A 26,336-nucleotide genomic window follows, 5' to 3' on the forward strand; every position below is an offset into this window, starting at 1 on the left:
CCATCTCAAAAAAAAAAAAAAAAAAAGCTGGAATGTGCATCTTAAATATACTTTTTTTAACACATGAAGTTACTGCTTTTTTGTTTTTTAAGTAAGTTAATGAAACAGGAACGACCTTAGTGAAATGCATTTTCTGCAGTAAACAATGGAAAGGAGCTATTAACCTAACACAGCAGGAAATATATTGACCACAGTTAGAAATTTATTCTCCAAGAATGCAATACACAGAGTTTGCTTACTGGTGCTAGCATCCTTTTATAAAACTAAAGAGAGAGAAGAAGAAAAAGGAAAACAAAAAAAAGGACACATTTTGATTGTTAATGCATTTTCTGCAAAGACAGCAGAATGAAAATGTACAAAAGTATTCAACTGTGACTATAGAGTGTATATCATTTTATGTACTATAGCTCCTAAATATCCTTGTCCTTTTTAGATGTTTCAGAGTGTGTAAAGGGAGTAAAATATTCAATTACTTTTTAATGTCTCAAAATCACTCTCAGTAAAATGAAATCAATGCAATTGCCAAGAGCCTTCTTTATAGGATTAGCTATATTAACTCAAGATATGTCTGCCTCCCTCAGGTAACTTTAGCTTGAACATTGTTTACTAGGCTTAACCCTTGGTAGAGATTGAATCCCATGCTTCCAAGAATAAATATGAAATATATAATTTTATCTGTAAGCAACAGAGTTGTTTCAAGTTAGCAAAATAGATTACTAGAAGATTGTGTATTCAGTCTAGTAAGTGATATCGAGAATGTCACATCCTCCAATCTTACCTTAATGTACAGGTAAGGTGATACAGACCTGCAGGAGACCAATGAGTGCTGACATGTTCCAGTAGTCTCACACATCTACCTGGAAGCAGTAGAGCAGAACAGAGCTGTGTTCAACTTTTCATAAAATTAACTGTAAACTGCTTTTACAATAGATAAATTATAGCCAAAATATTGCTCATGCTGAGGCGTGGTACAATCAGGCACTGGATGGTTGGCCTAAGAATAGTTCATACCCTTGGCATTTTTTCCAGATTTAACTAGTGCAGCAGGAGTTATCTCACTTCCGGTTATGAAAGCGATGTTCTCAACATGCTTGGCAGAGGAACTCAGGCTCTGGCTTGCTAAGGGTCTTTAGTGGTCCTTAAGAACTGCACACTATTCAGATTATTGCTACTACTTTGCCATGTAGCTCTTAATGAACTCCTGGGCTATATTCATTAGCAAACTATAGTAGAGAAGTTATTTAGATTGCACAAATAACAATTTTGAATCAGTTCTTCACTTTACGTGTTTAATATTGCCTTGAGGAAAAATTTTTTGTTGGGACGTGGGGAGAAGTTGAAATAAGCGCTTTCCCTGTTTATCAGTTGCACAAAAGACCTTCTCAATAAAGTAAGATTAGCAGCTAGGATGACCTTCATGTGATAAAGAAAAATGTATATATATTTTTATGATGGCTTTTTGTAGAACCGCCTTAATGCTAAATAAAGCATATTCACATAAAGGCAAGCAGTAGTAACTTCCTGTTAATTAAAAGATTGGTTAACTTATCTTTTAAAAGAAAATAATCTTAACTGCTATATGATATTAAGCCAAAAATTTCTGGCAGTGCTTGCAGATTTTGACTTAAAGGTTTAATTCGAGGTGAAAATTGCACTAGGAGACATCCTGAGAGAAATAGTTATAGGTTTGTTCATTCTTTTCCCCAAACAGGAAATTGGTTTTCTGAGTCTACACTATTTTAACAGCAGCATAAATGCAGCTCACTACCCTGAATTCAGATGTAATACTCTATAATTAAATGGAAAAAGAAAGTCACATGCCAGATTGGAGTGAGTAAAATAGACAAGTAATAACAATACCTAAATCCATCCCTGACTAATTAGTTACTGAAAAAAAATTCTGCAGTTAAAAGAAAAAGTTAGATTTAGAGGTCAAGTGAAAAGTCTGCTTATAGAATCAAAGCTTGATTTCTTCACTACATGTCTTTGGTAGGGCTTACAAAACATGTTAACACCTTAGTGATACCTACTAATGTTAGTTGTAAACTGGAAAACTAAACGTTTTTAATGACGTCAAAGGCATTCACAGATTTCCCTGAAATAGATATGTAAAATATTGCCTACACTTTGCTGAATCTGAAAAGTAATACAAGCTACAATTTTATCTAGAGACAGATATGTTGGTAAATTTGCATCTTTTTTATTACAATCACTATGACTTGATTAGCTTCCGCTTTAAACCACATTTTCAATAGGGATAATATTTTTTAAAGTAAGGCTAATCTGAGCCCTAACAGAGATACGGAATGTAAGTGGATTAAAGAAACCTATCATTTCTCTCTAAATAAGAAGTGAGTTGTCTACATCAATATTAGCTCGGCAGCAGTTTTTCCTCCAGTTGTTGACATGGAGGAATTGAAAGACAATTATTTTAGAGCCAGATAGACCTAGGCTCAAATCCGAACTCTTTATCACTTTCTTTCTTTCTTTCTTTCTTTTTTTTTTTTTTGAGACGGAGTCTCGCTCTGTTGCCCAGGTTAGAGTGCAGGGGCGAGATCTCTGCTCACTGCCAGCTCCACCTCCCGGGTTCACGCCAGTCTTCTGCCTCAGCCTCCCGAGTAGCTGGGACTGTATACAGGCACCCGCCACCACACCTGGCTAATTTTTTGTATTTTTAGTAGAGACGGGGTTTCACCATGTTAGCCAAGATGGTCTCGATCTCTTGACCTTGTGATCCGCCCGCCTCGACCTCCCAAAGTGCTGGGATTACAAGCGTGAGCCCCCGCGCCCGGCCTCTTTATCACTTTCAGGCTGAATATTTGAGAAATTTACCTAACTTCTTTGGATCTCACTTTCGGTAACTATAAAACAGGTATAATATATGCCTTTTGAAAATAATAGATACTAGGGACTCCAAAAGTGGGGAGAGCGAGAGAGAAGTGAGGGTTGAGAATTACCCGTTGAGTGCAATGTTCCCTATTTGGGCGATGGGTACACCGGAGGCTCAAACCTGACCGTTATGCAATACACCCATGGAACCCTGCACATGCACATCTTGAATCTAATATTTAAAATACTAATGTATGCTTTTTAGGGGCATTGGGAGAATTAAGGGAGATGTATGTAACAGGTTGACTAGTATAGTTTGTGGTACATAAAAGGTTTTCAATAAATATTATTTCTCAAGTTCACCCATATGTAGGCTCTGTGGATTTATTTTTGTCTTAGAGCAAGGTAAACTAAAGTTGATAGCAATAAAGTGACTAGTGCAAAATCAGTGAGCTATTTAGAGAATCTACAACTTGATCTCCTAATTTATTAGATAATACCTATAGAGGGTACCAGAAAAGTCAGATGTCATTGGGATAAAATTTTGGAGTCAGACTAAAATTCTAACACAATGGATGGGTTTAGCAAGCCATTTAACCTCTCTGAGCCTCAGTTTCCTCATCTGGAAAATGGAGAAAATAGCTACCTCACTGTTACCATAAGAATTAATGGAAATATTAGATGTGAGTAATGTAGCAATATCTAGCATATACTCAGAGCTCAACATGATGATTATTAAATACTTATTGTATGTTGGGTACCACAGAAAGTGCTCTAAGATACCCCAAAATGACTAATTCCTTGCCCTGGAAGAGCCATTTTGGAAAATAGCACAAAGAGTAATAATTACTGATACTCAGCAGTGTTTAAATGAAAGTGATAGATGATAGATAGATAGATAGATAGATAGATAGATAGATAGATAGATAATAGATAAGGGATAAATGAGTGAAAACGATAAAGAAATCGATCATTTTATACTGAAATGGCCAGAAAATCCTCTCAGAAGAGATGGAACTAAAGTTGAGCAAGAATGGGAGTAGATCTATCTCAACAAAACAGTAGTCACCTTTTCTCTTTTTCATATAGGAAAGTTTTAAAAGGGTTTCGAATGTCAGAATTAGAAGAGAAAAGTGATATTCTCTACGGGTATTTTTTTAGGGAATATAACTTTCTGGCTGAAGGCTGATGGACAAATATTTCCACTCTGAATATCAAAAAGTTAAGCACAACAAAGGTTTCTTTATGTGTGCACACACGTGTGCACATACTCTTCTACATATTTGCATGAGCTGGCTCACTTAACCTCCAAAACTATGCAGTTTTCTAAGTCAATGGAATACATATCTTTCTAGTTCCCTTTTCTGAAGCACAGCAGAAAGAGATTTTCACCAAGTTGTTTTTCAGCAACATCTTCACGGACAATTGACATACCCATTAAAAACACTGGCAGTGTGTCTGGTTTGGTTACTTTTTTGATGTGCTTTCTAATAGTGCTGCTTGCCTTTGGCAATAATTGTAATTCAATTTATGCATCCACAAAATTGTCCAATCCTGTTGCCTATGCACTGTCACAAAATAACTTTTCTCTTTAGAGTTAATCAACCTTACATTGTATGTTTTCTATTACCTAGATTTCACCACACCTCTCAATAACTTGCAAGCTGAATAAGTTTGTATTAAAAAAGTAAACACATTATAAATAAAGTGACCGACCTTAAACAGATAAGAGATGCCAATCATAAAAATGCTGACTTGACTCCATTATAAAATTTGTGTGTGTGTGCATGTGTATGCTTTATTCTAAACAGGATGTTTTTAATTTTGAGTTGCAAAAACACAGCTTTTTGGTAACATTTAAAAATAATTTTATAATTTACTTCATTTTTATACAAACTTTGAAATGCAGTTGAAAATTTTTCTCAAGGCAAATGTATATATATAACCACATTTTTGAATAGTTTTAAGATTGAAAAGCATAAATATGAAATAATTTTTTTCTAATCACTGTTTTTAGTAATATTCTGTATAATCTTCCTGTGCTTTGATGGTATTGTGGGCAATTCTATCACTTTAAGTATTTAAAAGTTTAATAGAGTCGAATTCCATCAAGGTTTCATGTGCTGCCAGCGAATTGCCACAGTACAGCCTTGAGCTGGGACCCTGACTCCTTGGTATAGTAAAGTAAAGGTAAGACATGATCTTCACCTGAATCATCTCTTCCCATCCCCCACCCCCAGCCACTCCCCACTTTTAAGACCAGCTCCTCCAAAGTTGGTTTAGAGAGAAGGGAGAAAAAAGAAACAAGTGTATCTTCCCTTACCTGGGCTGTCTTAATGTTTCTTCATGCGTTTGGTTGCTTCAGTGACATGAACTACTAGTTATCAATGCTTCTCAGGGGTCTGAATTCAAATCTTGGTTTTCCTGCTGCATAGAGCATTGCTACATGAAATGTGGCGCTCGGACTGGCAGCATTGACATCACGAGGAAGACTGTTAGACTCTCAGACTCCAGCCCCATGCTAAATCAGAACCTGAATTTTAACAAGATCTTCCAGGTGATCTGTATGCACATTAACATTTAAACTATTGTATTTAAAAGCAGTTTTTTATTTTCCTTCTCTCACAGACTGATATATTTTTAAAGTAGAATAAGAACAAATAGTAAAATGAAACTTAAAAAAATAACAAAGACAGGCAAAGCACAAGCCAAAGTTGTATTATTTGTTTCGACAGACACCACAGTGGAGTAAGAAGTAGCAGACTTGCCATCCCACCAGAAACATATGAAACTGTTATTTTCAAACATGAGACAACAAGCAACACAGGACTTTGATCCCTTAGATCAAAGTCCTCTTACAGACTTAGATCCCTAAAAGAAGGAAAACAAACAAGATCAGCCTTATTATCACCCAAGCTTTTTGCCTCAAGGCATGGCACAGAAAAGGAGAACCCAAGCAGAGCAGGGCAGGCTCACAATATTGAGGAGGCAGAGACCAGAGTTCAGTGAGATTGAAGTGACTTATGGAGCAGTGTATTAGAAAGGAAGCAGCTAGGAAGAGAAAGAACACAATAAGTCTCCTTGAGTTTGTTGCTGAATTCTATCCCATGCAGGAAATTTGGAATGAAGATAGAACTCCATGAAGCTGGGCAAAAACTACCAGGGTCCTATAAGCTGAGCAAACCCAAAGTTCACACAAGGCTGGGAGACATTTGAATTCCAACCGGTTAGAGTGAAGAGATCATTTATAGATAATCTCCAAATTAACATAGCAGAAATTAAGAAAGGAAACTTTAAGATTCTAAAAGACAGGCTTCTATCTTTCTAGACCAGGAGTCATTTTGTTTCCCTGACCCCTTCGTGGGCAGGAACTGGAGTGCACAGGTGCTGACAGGGACAAACTCCACTCACTCGAAGCTGCTGCACTCAACCCCTAGTGGCAGGGAGCACGCAGGTGAGTGGGTGCGGGGGCCAGGGCGAGCACTTTTGGACACCGGCAGAAACAAACTCGGCAGCATTTGTGGAGGTGCCCATGACCCCTGGAGCCCCAAAAAGAGTGTTATAGTCAGTGCTCTTTTAGCTTTGCGTCCGCAGATGGCTTAAGTGTTAACAGCTCAGTGGAGGATCAGTGTGACAGCCTTTTGTACTCACACGCGAGTAATTATCAAGCATCCAGGAGGAATGAGGTCACATGAACAGATTGGTGATGGTAAATGCAAAGAATTTTATTGCCAATGAAAGTGGCTCACAGTGGGAAGGGGAGCTGAAAAGGTGATGGAGTGGGAAAGTAATCTTCCCAGAGTCCGGCATAGGACTCTTCAAAGATCTGCCGTCAAGCCGTCCCTCTGAAGTCAAGCTGCTTCTCTCCAATGTCCAACCACAGTCTTCGACGTCCAGCTGCTTCCCTTCTTCTCCTCCCTCTACCATGAAGCCTGGGGTTTTTATGGGCACAGGATGGGGGTTGGGGGCAGGGCAGACCATGGTGGTTTTGGAAAAGGCAACATTCAAGAGGGAAAACAGGAATGTTTGTTCCACTTTGGGCCATGGTTCCAGTCTTGAAGGGTGGGGCCCTAACTGGGCACCTGCTCTCTTTGGTCCAGAATTCTCCTGCCTCCTGCCCCTATCAAAATCATTTACCTCAAACAGAGAAAATAGTTACCAGCCAGACAAATTGTAATGGAATTTATATTAGAAAAAACTTGAGGCAGAAAGAGAATATATGGCTTTTGAGTATATTGTTTTCTATTAACCAAAAATTTTATCTAGAAACTTGGAAAATTGTATTTCTGGACAGTGAAATAGGTGTGGAAGAGACCTTTTACTTCATATATAAGTATCACCAGGTATTGCTTGAAATTATCTTTCCTTTTCTGGATAATGGCTTTTTAAGTGACCTAGGTGGGACTAGGAACAAGGAAAACTCAGCCAAGTGTAATCTCTAATTAGCTACAAGGATGGTGGAAAACCTGCATAGGTGTACCATGGCCAATAAATTAGAGATCTAGACATTTCCAATTCAAGTATGTCTGCTTTACCCACATGAAAGTGCTCTGTAAGCTAAAACTTTAAATACAAAAATCAATTTGAAAGTAACAAAACAACTCCATTAGTAAAATGAATTCAGATGCACATTTGGTAAAAAGATCTCTTAACATGGAACTAGAAAATCTGGATTTAAGTTTCAAATACGTCAGTTTATAATTATTTGTTTTAAGATGAGGAAATGAGCTGTATTTTCTTGAAATTCCTATGTTGTAAAATAAAATAATGAAATAATGTACTTAATGTGAGAGTGGTTTGTAAAGTATAAAATGTGATGAGTGTTATATGAACATTTACATATTTTAAAATAAATAAACCCTTATATACCACTTAATATGTACTGAGAACTACTCTCCACATTTGTCTTTAAATAAATATGAACTCAATTAAGTCTCATTTTACAGATAGAGACATTGAGTCACAAATAACTTAACACAAAGTCACACAGAATTAATAAATAGAAGAGCTGGGATTAAAATCCAAAAAGTCTATGTCTAGGGTCTATAGTAACTCAAGTTTTATACGGTTTATGAGAGCGGACAAAATAAGTTATGTTGGCAAGTTTCTGGATCTCAGGAAATGCTTTTTTGAGTCATTGTTTTGCTTTGGTATGGCCTTAGAATGCCTTTAGTGTACTAGTGAGGGATCAGGGAAAAAGGAAAATACTTAGAGACTAGACCTTTGAGTCAACTTATTATTAACTCTGTTTTAAAAGGGAAAAAATATGATATTTACAAAAGATTGTTTGGCAACCATGCAGTCCATTGATTATAATAGATTAGTAATTTTCAAAGCTTGTCCTGAGGATCATTTTTCGCTATGATGATGTCCTCCTGCAGAGCCATAGATTAATTCAAAAATGCAAGTCCATTTTTTATTCCTAATAGTGAAAGACATACAATTCCAAACATTCATTTTTTGTATGATTAAAAAAACTTCCCAGTAAATATGTTACTTCTAAATTTGGTATTTAGATACCAAATTAAGTATGTCATTAACATTTTCTGAGCGTTGTTATTTTAAGAGTTCAGTAAGGCATTCAAGTAAGCTCTTAATGTGCCTACGTATGTGCCCATACTTAGAAACCCACAGCCCCACTAGGACAGGGCAAGATGTGTGGGCTGCAGGGTCTTTTGCCTCATTTGATTGTGTGCCATGACCAATACATTTGAGATCTAGACGTTTTCAAACTGAAATATGTAAAAATTGTCCAAGGAGTGATTTTTACAGAAAGATTTAAGAAACTCATTTCCAGATCTTTAATTTCTATATATAATGTTCCTCTCTCAAATGGTTTGCCCGAGAGTTTCTTTGTCCCTAGTTTTTCTTTCTTACCTCCTCTTTCACAATTGTCCTTCCCCATTTTATATAAAACAGCATATCCATCACTCATCTTAAAATAATTGGAGAAAGGCCTTATGTATCTCTTTAAGAGATGTATTTTACTTTTTATGCTTAATAATAGTTCATCAACATTTGAACCTCTATATATATGCTTTTGATTCATTATCTATTAATAATTATAAAATCTCAATTTGCAGAAAGTTTCAACATTTAAAGTTTTTGGTTAAAAGAATTTTAAAAACAAATACAATTATTTTTATGTATACTTTTACTGCAGAGGAGTGCATTTGAGTGGTTGTTAAGAAATTTTAGGAATAAAATTTGCATTATAATTAATTTCTGTAGAAGAAGTAAAACAGAATTACAATTTCAGTGATTAATAAAAGCTATGTAAAATTTTCATCAGAAAGGAGCTTATATTGGTCAGGCACAGTGGCTTATGCCTGTGATCCCAGCATTTTGGGAGGCTGAGGTGGGCAGATCACCTGAGGTCAGGAGTTCCAGACCAGCCTGACCAATTTGGCAAAATTCCATCTCTACTAAAAATACAAAAATTAGCCAGGCATGGAGCAGGCTCCTGTAATCTCAGCTACTCAGGAAGCTGAGACAGGAGAATCACTTGAACCCAGGAGGCAGAGGTTGTAGTGAGGTGAGATCACTCCAGCCTGGGCTACAGAGTGAGACTCCATCCCCCACACTCTCTCTCCCAAAAAAGGAGCTTATATTGGTTGTATATTTGGATGATGATGTGTCTCATGTTTTCGTGCTGGATAATGTAATCATTAATTTTATGATCAACCTTACTGGGCTATGGGATGCCCAGATCGCTGGTAAAAAATTATTTCAGGATGCATCTGTACCAGTGTTTGCAGAAGAAAGTAGCATTTGAATCCATAAACTGAGTAAGGAAGATATGCCCTCACCAGTGCAATATCTAGGCTGCTGAGGACCTGAATAGAACAAAATTGTGGGGCAAGGGTGAATTCCTCCTTTCTTGTTGAGCAGGGACATCTATTTTTTCTTGCCTTCAGACATCAGAGCTCTTGCTTCTTGGACTTTTAGATTCCTGGACTTATACTAGCACTCCTTCCACACCCACACCCTGGTTCTCAGGTCTTTGGGCTTTGACCTTGTCTCAATCTTTTTGTTCTGTAATAACAAAATACCTGAGTGAGTAAATTATGATAGAAATATTTCTCACAGTTCTGGAGGCTAAGAAATCCAAGGTCAAGGTGCTGGCAGGTTTGGTGTCTGGTGAGGGCCTGGTCTCTGCTTCCAACATGGCGCCTTGTTGTTGCATCCTCACGTGGCAAAAAGCTGACGGCCAAAAGGAGCCTAACTAGTTCCCTCTAGCCCTTTCATAAGAGAACTAAACCATTACGTACATGGGGCCTTCGTGACCTAATCACCTCCCAAAGGCCACACCTCTTAATAATGTTGCATTGGGGATTAAGTTTCAACATGAATTTCAGAGGGTACACATACATTCAAACCATAATAGACTGGTATTTACACCATCAGCTCCCCTGGTTCTCAGTCTGCAGACAGGGGAGCAGACTGAGTTACACCACTAGCTTTCCTGGTTCTCCAGTCTGCAGACAGCAGATTGTGGAACTTCTTGGCCTATATAACTACATGAACCAATTTCCACAGTAAATCTTCTCTTATTTATACATACTTATATATGTGTATAATATTATAAAGAAGTTATTATATATTATACAATAGTGATATAATTATATTTATTATATATAAATAGAATATTTATAAATATACAATATCTTATTGGTTCTGTTTCCTTGGAAAACTGAGACAAAAATGGTACATTCCACTGAATACATGCATAAGGCTAACTTAAGATTTACTTTTAATTGTCAACATTCACTGTATACCAGAAATTATAATGTTTGTAACAATTCAAAATTATGATGGAAAAATCAACTCAAATTCCACCTAAAGATAAGCAAGAAGGTACTTTTTCATTTCAAAATTATTTTAGGTTCAAGACTACTGATCTAGGGACTCTCCTTTGCTCATGCTTGACCATAAGATGATTGTACTCGCAGATCATGTTTTTATGGTAGAATTGACTTCACTGAATTTCATTTTAGCATTGTCTCAGCTTTTATAGGAAGTAATTACAGAAAATAGCTATAAATAATCTGTCACTACATAGGAATGCTATTAAAGGTAGTCCATACAACATCCCAAAATGCCTTCCAAACAAAGTCCCACATGAAAAATTTCTTTTGGAATTCTGTTCTAGGAAAATATCTGGTTCCCTTGAGTATTTAATGAGCTTCTTCACTTCTTATCATAAGAGAAAAGAAATGATCACCATGGCTCAGGCAGTCTGAAACTTAATCTAAGGCTATGTGAGAGTAACTTTTTCAGTCTTAACTGATTGCACAAATTTTGTTGCAGTCCCATCAATGTATTCTTACTTATAACTCCTTGGTTCTAAGTTTTTATTCTTAATTCAATTGTCCATTATTTTATGATATGTGTTTTTTAACCCTCCCCAGTTTTTTGTGGAGGCAGGATATGAATAAATATGGACTTAAATATCAAATGTTCTCTGTATTTACATATCACTTGCTCCTCAGAATATTCTCATTGTATGTTGGGTAGATAAAATTACCAAAGATAGTAACTGTCAGTGTCAAAGAGACATCGCTAGCAATAATCCCAGCAATTCTTTATTTTAACCAACTTCTTAAGTGAGCATGCCCTGGGCATCAATTTCTTCTTCGTATAAGTGTAGTGATGAATTCAGCCCTTGACTTCTGAATACAGTTAACTGGTCATATAGTTTTCATAAAACAAAGTTTTGATTAGATTCAAGAGTGTCATAGTTCGACCTTTGTAAAGGGTACTGCATTAATTCAAAGAAAGTGGAGTGATGTGTGTGCCTTACTTTGAGCCTAAGAAAAGTATTTTTTCATCATGAGACATTTCAAATTCCATAATTATTCCCTTATGTTAAATTCCCTCAACTCTTCGTGCCATAATATTCTTCCTTACATATATAGTTGCCTTCAGATAATTTTTGGTGGTCTTCTGGTATGTAAGTTATCTTCTCAATTGGTAAGTTTCCTTGTAACCAGCTACATTCTTCATTTTAGACTACAAGTGGCAAACTATTTTTCTTGATTTCAAGACATTCATGATTAATTTACAAATACGAAACTTTTGTAGTATCTTCATCTAAAAACATAAGGAGTTTAATTTTGTAACAGTACATCAAGTTAAAGTTCCTTGCCAAGAGATAAGACATTGATACTTATTTTCAAAAACAGCACTAATATTTTCTTCTACCAAATCTGATCTAATTTTATAATCCCCATTCCTTGAGAATTTTGTCTCAAATGAGTGATTCCTTCTAATCAATTGTTGAAGAGGGGATCATCCCAGCATCATCCTGATGAATAAGAAAAAATTCTTCTTCTCCTTGCCCACAGATGGCAATTCTGGCTCCACTTCCATCCCACAGTCTTCCCATCCCACCTCCACTCCAGGCACTTGTTGCCTAGCCTGTCCCCATCTCTCTTTAACTTCCAAGAGTCTGGCATTTTTTAGCTACCTGCCTCTCCCATCTCAACCGTATTTCCTTCACTTAGTAAATAAATATGGAGTAGCTATATGTACTAAACACTAAGTTGAGTTTCTAGGAATGCAGAGATTTTGGTGTCAAACAAGCTAGAGTAAATGCCTTCAAGGAGCCTTGTAATCTGGAATATGATAGGGACAGACAGAATGTCAGGTAACATGAGAGAGGTTTCTATGAGGAATTTAGTTTGCTCCCCATATTTCTTCCCACTGGGTTCTTCTCTAAGTCCTGTTTAATACTGTACAACATCAGATCCTAGGTCTCATACTTTTACTTCCATTCCATTATTTAAATGAATTCTGTTAGAATACACACCCACACCATAAAAGCATGCCTGTAACACAGATTTTGTAAAGAGAACTATACACCTATTTTCTTGGTGGGGAAGTTAGACTTGACACATGTTAGCCACACAGAAATATCTGACTTAAACTAGTAACTTAATTAATTGCATTGATCATAAATACCTTTGGAAACAGAAGTGCTCATTTGCTTATATTAATAGTTCCTAACTTAGAGGACCATTAGATCTATGTGAATATAGTAAGAGAGGACACAGGTAGGTCCTTGAGATGTATGCAGTAAACAATAAGATGGACAAAATTTCATTCACCAAAATTCTTAAGAAGAGCATTAAATTTTAAAGGAAATTAATAACCATTTAACTTTTTTAAATAAATGTGTTTATTTAAATAAATATCATTTGTAGTGTGCCACCAAAGAAATGGTCACATAATAAACAGTGATGATTAAACTGCTTTCTAGGAGGGTGGGTCCAGGTAACCAGTGGAATTGTATGTTTCATTGACCACTGCGTGGAGACTTGAGCAGCTAAATTTAATCTCAGGAGCTGAATAAAGCTGAATTGCTGTGCATAGCAAAAGAGGAAGAAAATTGACTTTCTAAAAGTAATTTCGATAAAAGTGTTTATTTAAAAATAGCAAAACCAGAAGTCTGCATGGATGCTAGGCAAGGAAAGAGCAACATAGATTGCTCTCTGCCCACATCCCCAACCCATCATCATTCCCATTAGTTGACTTGGCAAAGGAAGGAGTTTGGAAAGAATGAACATTTAAAATCATTTAATTTGTTGTGATACATTTAAAGTCACCAATGCCTGACCTCTCCTACAAAAGTTTGAGTTAATTCTCGGTTGAAAATTAATGCTTGTGAACAAGTTGGTTCTTTAAGAAGATGCAAGAGGTGCTCACTTTCACAATGACTCACATTGTACTTAAGAGCCAGTGGATAGGAGAACAGCTGACCTGTAGTACAAAAATATCAAAACTCAGATGAACTGGTACTCTACTTATGTTCTATCCTTATCCTTAAAGAAAATACTTTGATTTGACTAGAAAGCTAACAATTCAGCTTGGCAACCTTGTTGTTTCATATAGTTCAGATGGTCTGATCTGCAGGTAACTACACACATGCACTTTTGTCTGTGATGTGTCTCTACTTGAATCTTCTCTGCCCCTTGCTCAAAATGTCCTTCATCTGGCTCCCGAGACCATGCAAAGCATATGGCAGGGTTGTTAAATATTTCCATTGGATTATTTTGTAATTATTGTTTAAATTCTCTCATCAACCTACCAGTCCTTCGGTTCCTTAAAGGGGAGATCCACAACTTTCTCATATTTTATCATGAGAGCATGTCAATTTTAGGAACTTATGCATTTGTGAAAGATTAAAATGTAAATAAAAGGAACAATATATGAACACTAACTAGGTTTAAACTGGAAGACCTAGTGTACCTATTTACTGATCCATCATAAACATTAAGCTAGTTTAATGATGGTTTAAAAATATATCTGTGCGTGACCATAAACTTACATCTATTATCAAAGTTTCAAAATTCACAATAGGAACAATAACATATAATATTAGAAATGCAAATCAACTGTACTGTACTATTCAAAAGCTAGAGACTGTTGTTTTTCACTAGTTAACTAAAACCCTTTATTCATTTTTTGTTGTTGTTGTTTGGAATGAATGATCATAAGGATTAATTTCTGCTGTATACCATTTGGTCTTTAACTGGACCATTTCTTGACAACTGTAGAGCACATTTATCAAGCATATTGATTTTATTCAGAGTCCTGACTGTAAAATAAAATTAGACTCTCTACCTCAAAGGCATTTATAAAATGTTTCCAGATAACAAAAGTATAATTACAGCTATTTAGTTTGTTGGAAATAATACTATCAACTAAACTACTTCTTCTGTTCCAGAAAATAAAAAGTATATTTTACATCATTGAATTACCATTTAACTTTGGATATCATGCTGATATTGATAAATAATTCTGAATATGAAAGTGGATTGTCTTTATTGTCTTCTACAAAAAAGGAACTTGAAACTAGTTAATTAAGCCACATATGACTACAATTTGTAAGGTAGTAAGATCTCTTAGAATATTATAGACTTCTCCATTTTTAAATAATTTTCTCTTGGAAGTGAAAGTTCACTATCAAAGTATCATAGTTTACTTTCAAGTGTGTTGTAATATATTAATGCTGTATAATGCAATATTTAATGCTGTAAAACTCGGAAATTTTTTTTCCTTAGGACACATAAGCTTCACATTAATATGCTGGAGTTAATGTGCAATAAAAGGACAGTATCTGCCCCTATCTACCTGAATTATAATACTAGATAGCATTCATTGAAAATTTTAATGCATCTGAGACTTCTTTTATGCTTTGAATATGTCTATTATTACTGGCATTGTTCATCTGTATTTGTTCATAAACACCAACAGAAAAATATCTAAAATTTTTGATTACATTGAATATTAGCCATCTGCTAAATCTCAAAATAAATAAATAAATAAATAAACAAACAAACAAACAAACAAACAAGTAGGACTCAGCTATATGTTTGAACTGGGAAAAGATGTGTTAGCCCAGTGGTTTTTAACAAGAAGTGATTATGACAATGATCCATAATCCTTTTTAAAATACAGAGGACTGCATGGACCTTATAAAATTTAAATACTGTTATTCTGATGTGAACCCACAGTTAGCAATCACTGTTCTAGCCAGAGATAATGGCAAATGCTAAAATAGAGAGTTTGAAATAAATGAATGAAGAAGGGGAATATGAATATACAAAAAGAATCAGAAAATACTCTCCATATTTTACTCACACATATCAACTACTGAGAAATAGAGTGATATCTTAATAAACAATACTTTAAGTTTTAATTATTCCTGATTTTAATGTTATTCTATGTATTCTTAATCCTTGTACAAATGAGTTTCATCATTTATTCCTTCCCAAATATTTATTAACCTTCCACTGCATGCCAAGAATACATTAGATGCTAGGAATACAAAGAAAAACTGAGAGGAAGCTCCTGTCTCAAAAAGAGACATATTTTTCACTTGAAAACCATGAAGAACATCATTTTAACTTTCAACTTTGTGCTTGCATATGTCTAAAAACAGTTTATCCAAAGTCTGTGTAATTTTGAAATATTTATTGTATTTTCCTTAACAAATGTTCATTCATACTACAGTAATAATTTGTTCCCATTACCTCTGCTTCCTAATCTCTGCCACTCCTTTCCTAACTTCCCACCACCAATTAATAGCTCGTTTCTCACTCTAGTTTTGTCTTTGATCTTGACGTTTCACTTATCTCATCTTTTGTCATAGTTCTGGCCATAATGCCAGAACATGTATCATATCTCACCTTACATAATGCCTTAGCTGGCAAAGAAACTAATCTCCTCCTTGTATTGGTGATGGTAATGGTATCTGTTATTGTTCTTCTATAGATATGTGAATGTGTTTGTGTGTTTTTGTTGGAAACTTAGGCTGTCAAGGGCCTAAAAGATGAGTCATCAAGGAAAACCTGAAGAAGTGAGGAAGCTGAGCTCTAAGAGAAGTTCCTGTTCATTCAGCACAAGATCTTAGTAAGTCTGAGACCAGACCAGGAGCAAGACAAAAGTAAACATTTCTTGCTAAATGAGGTAACAGATGTAACTGCTCCAGCACAGTGCCTATGCAGGCTAATAAATATTCATTAAGTAAGTGTCCAGTGTTTATTTATAAGTGGGTTACTCTACGGAAAGTTCTGATAACAGTGCCTGGCACAAGGTAAATGACCAAGAAATGTTAGCTGAAAGGGAAAAGGGAGGGAGGATGTAGGGAGGGAGACAGGGGAAACCAAATATCACTGAAGGAAAAGTAAAGAATGAAATTTACTTGATAGAGAGCTTCACTTCTCTTCTATTAAGTGCTCCAAAATTGAATACTTTGGTCCTTCCTCATCACCTTCACTGTATGAAACCAAAGCCCTGCCATCTTAGAAAACAATTCCGTTTCAAGGTCTAGTTAGATTTCATGCCCCACCCAAAGGAAATGATCAGAGTACATTCCTTTCATTTACATTCAATTTTTCCCTGAAAAATAATAAAACATATTTTTCTTTTTTTTTTCCCCCTAAGGTTCTATTCCCTAGCCATGTTGGATAGCCTCTTATGGATTAGATCTGTGATTCCCCTGGCCTGTTTGACATAGTGTGAACATTTGCCCCCTCTGAATCTCATGTTGAAATGTGATCCTAAATGTTGGAGGTGGAGCCTAGTCGGAGGTCTTTGGGTCATGGATGGAGGCAGATCTGTCATGAATGGCTTGGGGCTCTCTGTGTTAATGAGTGAGCTCTCTACTGTATTAGTTCACAGGAGAGCTGGTTGTTCAAAGAGCTTGGCACCTCCTCTCCTCTCTCTTGCTCCCTCACTCTCCATGTGACATGCCTCCTCCCCCTTCTCCTTCTGCCAATATTGAAAGCTTCTTAAGGCCCTTGCCTGAGGCAGATACTGGCTCCACATTTCTTGTACAACCTGCAGCATCGTAAGCCAAATAAACCTCTTTTACAAATTACCCGGCATTAGGTGTTCCTTTACAGCAAAGTGAAATGCACTAATACACTGCTCATTAACTCTTCTTTCATTTATTCATTCATCCATTCATTCAGTTACTCTGAAAACTCAAGTACATAAAAAGTTAAGTGATTTGCCTGGGTTGCAGAGTTTGAAGTTTGGTAGAGGCATAAGTAAAGCTAACTCTCTGCCATCATGCAAGTATTCTTGCACTTCCATTATTATTTCTTAAAATTTAAATTGAAGAACATTTAATTATTTTATTTAAAATATGGAAAGTCAATTAAACATGAAAATTCTAAAGTTGCCAAAGCTAACAATCTATAGATAGGCAGCCTTTAAAAATTATTTTCTGATTTTACTACAATCAGTGTCAGTGAACTCTTCCATTATAAGCTGACACACTAATTTGTATGACTAGCATATAAATTCAACAAACATTTCTCTTTTTTATTCATTTTCTTCATTTATCTACTTTTGAGACAAGTTCTTACTCTGTCATCCAGGCTGGAGTGAAGCAGTTTGATTATGACTCACTGTAGCCTTGACCTCCCCTGTTCAAGTGATCCTCCTACTTCAGCCTCTCAAGTAGCTGGAACCACAAGCACACACCAACATATCTGGCTAATTTTTTTATTTTTTGTAGAGATGAGGTCTCTCCCTATGTTGCACAGGCTGGTCTCAAACTCCTGGGCTCAAGTGATCCTCCGACCTCTGCATCCCAAAGTGCTGGGATTACAGACATGAGCTACCAAACATTTCTTTTAAATACAGTTTGACAAATGCTATTCTATATCCTACAACTGTGGTGAAGATTATTTTTTCTGGCCAGAGGCACTATCTGTATAATAACAATGCATACTATCACAGCACTATGACATATTTTAAAGGATTGGATGAGTACTTGACTAATAATATGGCAGAAATGATTTCAAAGTTTGCCATCAAATTGTCATGTTCTTCAGATATTTATTCTATTTCATGTTCTTATATAATATATTCTTTAGATAATAGCAAAATATAATATGAATGCTTTTATTCCATTTTCTCTCTTCTTCTAAAAGTTAAAATTTATCAAAAATTAAAATGTGAAGGTTTTAATAAAATGTAAATGATCTTGCATCTCCCTAGAAATACAAAGTGAGAAATTCATATTGGCTAGTATCCAAAATGGTCTTGTGAAAATAAAATTATTATTCACTTAAGCTTTTACTCCTTTTCCATTTCTAGAATAAAAGGAGGAATCTCTGGAATTCTGACTAAGAATCCTTGTATTATCTCCAAGTAAAATAATAATATGAGGTTGACAATTATAACAGATTGCATTTTTCCAAAGATGGCTCATTCATATGTGGCCCTGCTTGCCATGTAATGTCATGCTCCTCCACCGAGCGGTGGGATCTCTGTGTCTTCTGCTTTATCTTGCATGGACTTTTGTATCTGCCTCCATCAGCTGAGTATAGCACTTAAATGCTGTACAGAGCTAAAATGATGTTATGTGTAATATTGCACAGAATTTAAATGATGTGATAACTGTCAAGGCAAAGATACAAAATACAATTCAGCTTTCCTCCATTTCTTGAAATACACACCTTTGAAACTCTGAACCACTTTGTGAGAAGTCTGGCTATAATGAAGTTTTGGTGCACAGAGACCACTTTGAGACAGAAATGCCCAGAGAGCCCTAATTGTTCTAGCTCTCAGCCATGTGAGTCAAACCTCTAGACAGGTAAGTCAGAAGTTTTCAGAAGATTCTTGCACTCAACCATGAACTCCCTCAGCCATGATGAGTGAAAAGGAAATAAAATATCCTCACAGAGCCCTGCCCAGAATGCCAGTTTTTGTGATGTAAGCAAAATACATGATGTTTTAAATCACTAAGCTTTAAGTTTGTGGTGCAGTCATAGCAACTGAAACAGAGATGTCTACTCCATACAATTACCCTGATTGAGTAAATATGGCAAAGAACAGCTACATAATTCATTCATTTATACATTTCCACAAATACTTCTTAAGTGTATAGATGTGCCGGTAACTATGCCTCCAATGGCTGTATAATGGTAAGTAGAACAGGCAGTTTGGGCCCCGATGGAATTTAAAACATTCGAAATGTGCTCATAATAGGCAGACCTATAAACAGTCTGATATTCTATCACAGTGGCAATTATTAGAATAATTCAGATAAAAGTCATTGATATGGAAATGGTAATGGAAACAGCTGGCATCTTTTCTTTTATGGAGACATAGTGATATGTCTCCCCTGGCAATCAAATCTTTCTGTGCACAGGAAGACACAATGCCAACCTTGTTCAAAATCTGCAATAAAGGGAAGAAGAGAAGAGAGGCAGGTGAATGAAATGACTCAGGCTCTGGTAAGGAGAACCAGTGTTTTCTAGACATCTCTTTCTCAACATTACATTGTGTATGACAGGCATCATATTGGAGTCATATAGTATTTTATGATGTTTCAAAACCTTCGGGTCAGATCAGTCAGAAAATTGTAATTCTTAGATGACATCAGTATCACTTAACTCCGCAAATAGATGATGCTGGGAGTCTTGACCCAAATTGGTAGTGTAATTGGGTTGTTTTAAATTGTTTTAAGCTTTCTTCGTATGCAATATGCTTCTCATAAATAGAAAAGCCAGGAAAAAATATCAGGGAAGCTTTGCACATTCTAGTTATGTAAACGTAATGTAAATGAAGGCTCTAATACTCTTCTCTATACCTTGATAAACCTCCAACAGTTGAGATTTTTTATTGGAAGGATTAATCATATTATTCCATTTGGATTAAAGGATATGGCTTATTCAGGCTGCAGATAATAAAGTCGTATAGTCAACTTAATGCTAAAACTGACAAATGTGGTGCCAGATTTGAAAATATATGGGAAATTTTAATTAGAAGTTTATAAAACTCTCAAAAACTCCAAAGGGTTTATCCGTAGGAATCAACTTAAAACAAAATTAGAGCTAATATATTAGCTAATATGCAGGCAATTATTAAGGAAAAACAGGTGGCTGGTGCTTCATTTCCAGAATGGTCCCCTTTCTAAGGTTGATTGTGGAAGCCAATTCCAGTTGCCTGTAGGAGTTTGTTTGTGCTCAACAAAGAACAATCAGGAGGGTGCTTCACTTTGTCAGGGAACATGTCACCCTATCAAGCTTGATACTACTTTTGTCTGGCAGACATTTGACTCTACCTCTACAAGCTATTTTTAGGTCTGTTTATTTCCTTTACTGTTAATTTCTAATCATTCTACTTTCTTCACATATCTGTCACTGAATTTGAATGACTAGAAGGCTACATGAAGAAAAACATTGTTCAAGGAAAAAAATAGAAAACGGAGGCTAGAAACATTGATTAATGATTGTGCATGTCATACTGACCATTTTCCCCCTTGCACAGCATAGTTGATCAAAGATTCCAAGGCACTATTACCATGGAGTAATGCCCCAGCTACAAAGGGGTAATAATGGAGGTAGTAAAGTATTTTAAATATTTTAGTATGCTCTAAAAGAAAGATAAATCCAATGCAATTCACATAAAACCTCATGCATTATGTACAGCCTGTGCTTAATAAATGCATTACTCATAAAATATACATTCGCAAGTCCTCCTTTCTTATCAATAGAGCAATCAAGTTGAGCATAAGATTATTGAGAAATTCAACTGCTTCCTATACAAAAATATAATCATATTATCCTCTTTTAAACTCATGCTCAGATGGAAAGAAACAAGAGATGGTTAGCTTAATATTTCATTGTAAGAAGTATTTTATACTTAGCCTACTCAAAATACTGCATTTTTTCTTTCATGTTTCCCAGCATAGAAGAGAAAAACATACCAACTTTTTACTCCTAACCCTGGAACTAATCTTAAAGTATAATGCACATCAGTAATTGGGACTGGTTAGGGTTACCCTGAAGCATTCAGGGACTTTTTGTGCTACAAAAACTGTATTTTGATTATCAGTAAATGGACATAATTCTAGTTCCTGATCTCTAAAGGAATTTGATTCTGTGTTTGCTTCTTTTAATATTCTTCTCCATTTGTCAGATTGACCAACACATACCCACTGTATGAGATGTTAGGCATCCAATTCACATTTCTCTAGCACAGTTTGCCCAAAGCATTTTTTAAGCTAAGATCAAAACTTGTCTTCATAATGAGGATGAAATTGGGTACTGGCAATGTGGTTCCCTCTGATCTGCTATTTCTCATCTGGACAAATGACCCCTTAACTTCTGGGTGTCCCATTACCTCTATATTTATCAAGCTCCATTCTGTTGATAAACAATTAATTATCAGGTTAAGTTGGCTCTGGTTCATTCCAATAAATCGTGGGCAGATTCTACAGAATGCCTGAAATGTTGGCAGCATTCTCACAGTGAAAATTACAGTCTCTTATGGCAATAAAGGAGTCTGTAAAAAGACAAAACAACAGCAGTTTTCACTTTCTCCTGACCCCACTTTATCCCACCCCAAGTTCAGATTTTTTATGATTACTTGCTTCAAACCAGCAGACCATAAAGCTCTCTGCAGTACCTGTTAAGGCATCTTTGTATACTTTTCCAGCAAAAAATGTCATTTAGAAAGGCAAGTACCAATTTACATGAGGCAAGACTTTGTATATCTTTCACATTCCTTTTCCTCTCTGACAGGCAATAAACAGCAGGTCTCATTTTCCAATCCTTATTAAAAAGTATGATCCTGATTGTTTGGAAGGCTCATTAGTGCCATTGCCCTGTGATGGACTGAACATCTTTATAAGAAAGACAGATTGCATGGATGCCTCTGTACATCAGCCCTAATGAAACCCAAGTGCATCCCCCACAGACCTCAGAATTTAGATCTTCATTTGCCTTCGTGAAAAATGAGAGTCAAGACCATGGGCATTTGAAAACACAGCTAGTTCCTTGTTTTGTCAGTAATAGGAGTGCCTCACTATTGCATGTTACTTTCAGGGAAAAAATAAGAAGCAGTTAACCATCGAATGCTTTGCAACTAGAGTGCTGAGACCAGACAACTATTCTCAGCAGAGAGTCATTAGCAATTACACAGGAGTAAACTTAGAGACTTGCCGTCCATCAGTGGCAAAGCAGTGGTCTCTTGGGTGATGGTGTGCACACATTTAACTTTCTCCAGTATTCAATTTCCCCTTCCAAAAAGGTAGTCATATGGTGTCTTCTTGTAGGCCACAAATGGCTAAAAGTTATTTGAGTTTAATGGAAGTTTGGTTGCTTTTTTCAGAATAAAAGAAGCCATAGAAATAACACTATCAACAATAAAACCATTAGAATAGTTCAAAACTTGGAGGAAATGAAGCAAAATTGCTGCTATAGAGCAAATAATCCAAAGCTCATTTTGATTTTTTCAAGTAAGTGTGTTTCTCCATCGCTAATGAGCTACATGTATGTTTCCTATTCCTAGAGTATTTCACAAAGGAGGACTCCATGGGATAGAAAACACACTGGCCTTGCAGTCCTAAGTCCTTATTTTGTCTCAGAGTTAGCCACTTACTCACTGAGTTACCTAGATGCATCATTTAACCCCACTGGACCATAGGCTTTACCTATCCAGGAGATTTCTAAAATTAATTGGACCGTTGAGACCATCTATATCAATCTCTTAATTTTTATATGAGCAAATTTGAGCAAAAGGAAGTTAAGTAACTTTACCAATGTTACCCAATACTGAAGTAGTATGAAAAATGAAATTAAAGTCAAATTATGATATAATATTAGAATGTATGTATTATTTTTAGTACTCTTTTAGTTAGACAAATTAAAAGTAAAAAATAACATTTATCCCAATTAAGGTGAAATCCAAACATTTAAATGATTCTACATAATAAATAGCATTTATAATCACACCATATCTCTTCCAAAGGTTAACTTACAAAATCCTGGCTGAATAAACAAGTATATTTTCTGGACTTGCTCTGCTTATTTTGTCTAACATTTTAGAAATATAAAAGGTGATTCAGACATTACACACATAGTATGCAGTTGTATTAATGGGATTTAGGAATCAAAACTTTCTAATTTCTTGTCATTTTAATTGCCTAATTTATGAAAATCATTGTGTTATACATAAATTGATATCAGGGTTTGTTTTTATTTTTCTGAAGATTTATATTTTCTGAAGACATTTTTATTTAAAAACGGAAATAATCAGATGTGATGTGATAGCCTAGAAAAGAAAAATGACACTAGAGGAACAATGGTGGAATCCAAATAGAGTCTCTCCTTTAACTGATAGCAATGTACCAACGTTAGTCTCTCTCTCTTAGTTTTAAGACAAGTGCCATGATTAAGAAAGACATTAACTTTAGGGGAAACTGGGTAAAGGGCATTGGGAAATTCTCTTCACAATCATTGCACCTTTTCTGTAAATCTAAAAGTATTCCAAAATAAAAAGTTTATTTTTAAAATAGAGAAATAAAAATTGAGAAATAGAAGTAATATTTGAAGAGGGAGCATCTTGGGTCAATTAAAACATAAAACAATCTTATTTTATCAAAAAATTGTGGAAGATGATAACACTTAATAAGTAAAGAAGGAATAAAGAAAGGAAGGAAGCAAGGAAATGGTTCCAACTCCTGATACCCACAGCCATATGATGCCATATTTTCCCTAAATTCACAATTGGTTTATTTCCTGTATTTACCCATTTAATCTTAACTAAACAATGAGGCGGTTGTTCTTACCACCATTTTAAAAAATAAAATTTATTGTGTATATTTGAGGTCTACAACATGATTTTTTAAATTTATGTATGTATGTATGTATATATGTATGTATGTATGTATGTATGTATGTATGTATGTATTTTTGAGACAGAGTTTCTCTCTTGTTGCCCAGGCTGGAATGCAATGGCACGATCTTGGCTCACCACAACCTCCGCCTCCCGGGTTCAAGCGATTCTCCTGCCTCAGCCTCCCGAGTAGCTAGAATTACAGGCATGTACCACCATGCCAAGCTAATTTTTTGTATTTTTAGTAGAGACGGGGTTTCTCCATGTTGGTCAGACTGATCTTGAACTCCCAATCTCAGATGATCCACCTTCCTCGGCCTCCCAAAGTGCTGGGATTACAGGTGTGAGCCACCGTGTCTGGCCTACAACATGGTCTTATGGGATACATAGAGATGGTAAAATAGTAATTATAGTGAAGCAAGTTAACATATTTGTCATCTCACGTAGTTTTTCTGTGTGTGACAAGAGCAGCTAAAATTCACTTAGTTAACAAAAATCTCTAATACGATACAATTTAAATAACTGTAGTCCTCGTTTAGATCTTTAGACTTGTTCATCCCATTATCAGTTACTTTACAGCTTTGACCAGCATCTTCCCATTTCCTTCCCACCCAAACTCCCTGCTGCTCACGATAACCACTATTTTATTCTCTATGTCTGTATATTTGACCTTATAAAAAAGGTCCACATATAAGCGAGATAATGCAATATTTGTCTTTCTGTGTCTGGCTTATTTCACTTAGCATAATGTCCTCCAGGTCCATCTATGTTGTGGCAAATGGCAGGATCTTCTTTTTTAAGGTTGATTAATTTTCGTGTGTGTATGTGTGTGTGTGTGTATGTGTGTATTACTTTTTTTTTTTATCTATTCATCCATGAACAGGCACTTAGATTAATTTCCTACCTTGGATAATTCTGAATAATTTTGCAGTGAACTTGGGAGTGCAGATATCCTTACTAGGTGGTGATCTTATTTCCTTTGAATATATACCCAGAAAAGGGATGGCTAGGTCATATGGTAGTTCTATTTTTAATTTTTTTTATGAACCTTCATACTATTTTTTGTAATGGTTATACCAATCTTGTCTTTTTTTTATAATGGTCATCTTAACAGGTGTAGGGTGATAGCTCATAGTGGTTTTAAGTTGCATTTCTCATATAATTAGGATGTTAATCACCTTTTCATATATCTGTTGGCCATTTTTATGTTTTATTTAGAGAAATATTTGTTCAGGCTCTTGGCTCATTTTTAAATTGGGTCATTTGTCTTTTACTGAGTTGTTAGGCGTTTCTTACAAATTTTGAATATTAACACATTATTAGGTATGTGATTTGAAAATGCCTTTTCCCCAGTCTGTGGGTTGCCTTTTCATTTTATTAATTGTTTGCTTTGCTTTTGGGTTTCATGTAGTCCCATTTATTTATTTTGTCTTTGTAATCTGAGGTTGGGTGTGATATTCGAAAAATTGTTGCCAAGGCCAATGTCAAGGAGCTTTTCTCCTGTGTTCTTTTCTAGGAGTTTTGTGATTACAGGTCATACATTTAGGTCTTCTATCCCTTTTGAGTTGATTTTTGTGTAGGGTGTAAGATAAGTAGCCAATTTCATTTTCTTCATACAGAAATCCAGTTTTACCAACACAACGTATTGAAGAGACTATACTTTCTGCATTGTGTTCTCTTGGTGACCCTGCTGAAAAGTAGTAGAGCGTGTATGTTCGAATTCATTTCTGTACTTTCTAACATATTCCATTACTCTATATTTCTGTTAGTATACAGGACCATATTGTTTTGATTACTATAGCTTTGCATTTTCTAATAAATTAAAAAATGTATTTCCTCCAACTTTTTCTTTGTCAGTATTGCTTTCACTATTTGAGTTTTTTATGGTTCTACATAAATTTAGGATTGTTTTTATATTTCTATGAAGTACACCATTGGAATTAAATGTCCATAATATACAAAGTGATCAACAAATTCAGTGCATTAACTCTGTATATTGCTTTGAGTAGAATGCACATTTTAGCAACATTAATTATTTCCATCCATGAACATATCTTTCCATTTATTTGTATCTGTTTCCATTTCTTTTATCAACGTTTCATAGTTTCCAGTGTAGAAATCTTTCACTTCCTTGGTTAAATTTATTTCCAAGCATTTAAGTTTTTTTATTGTCTTATAAATGAATAGTTTTCTTGATTTCTCTTTTAGCTAGCTCATTATTCATGTATAGAAATGCTACTAATTCTTTGGATATTGATTTTGTATCCTTTAACTTTACTTAATTCATTCACTAGTTCTAACAGGTTTTTAAAGAAATCTGTGGGGGTTGGGGATTCTACATATAGGATCATGTCATTTACAGA

Source organism: Piliocolobus tephrosceles, chromosome 1, assembly GCF_002776525.5.
Source record: "Piliocolobus tephrosceles isolate RC106 chromosome 1, ASM277652v3, whole genome shotgun sequence".
In the NCBI taxonomy this organism is placed as follows: Eukaryota; Metazoa; Chordata; class Mammalia; order Primates; family Cercopithecidae; genus Piliocolobus; species Piliocolobus tephrosceles.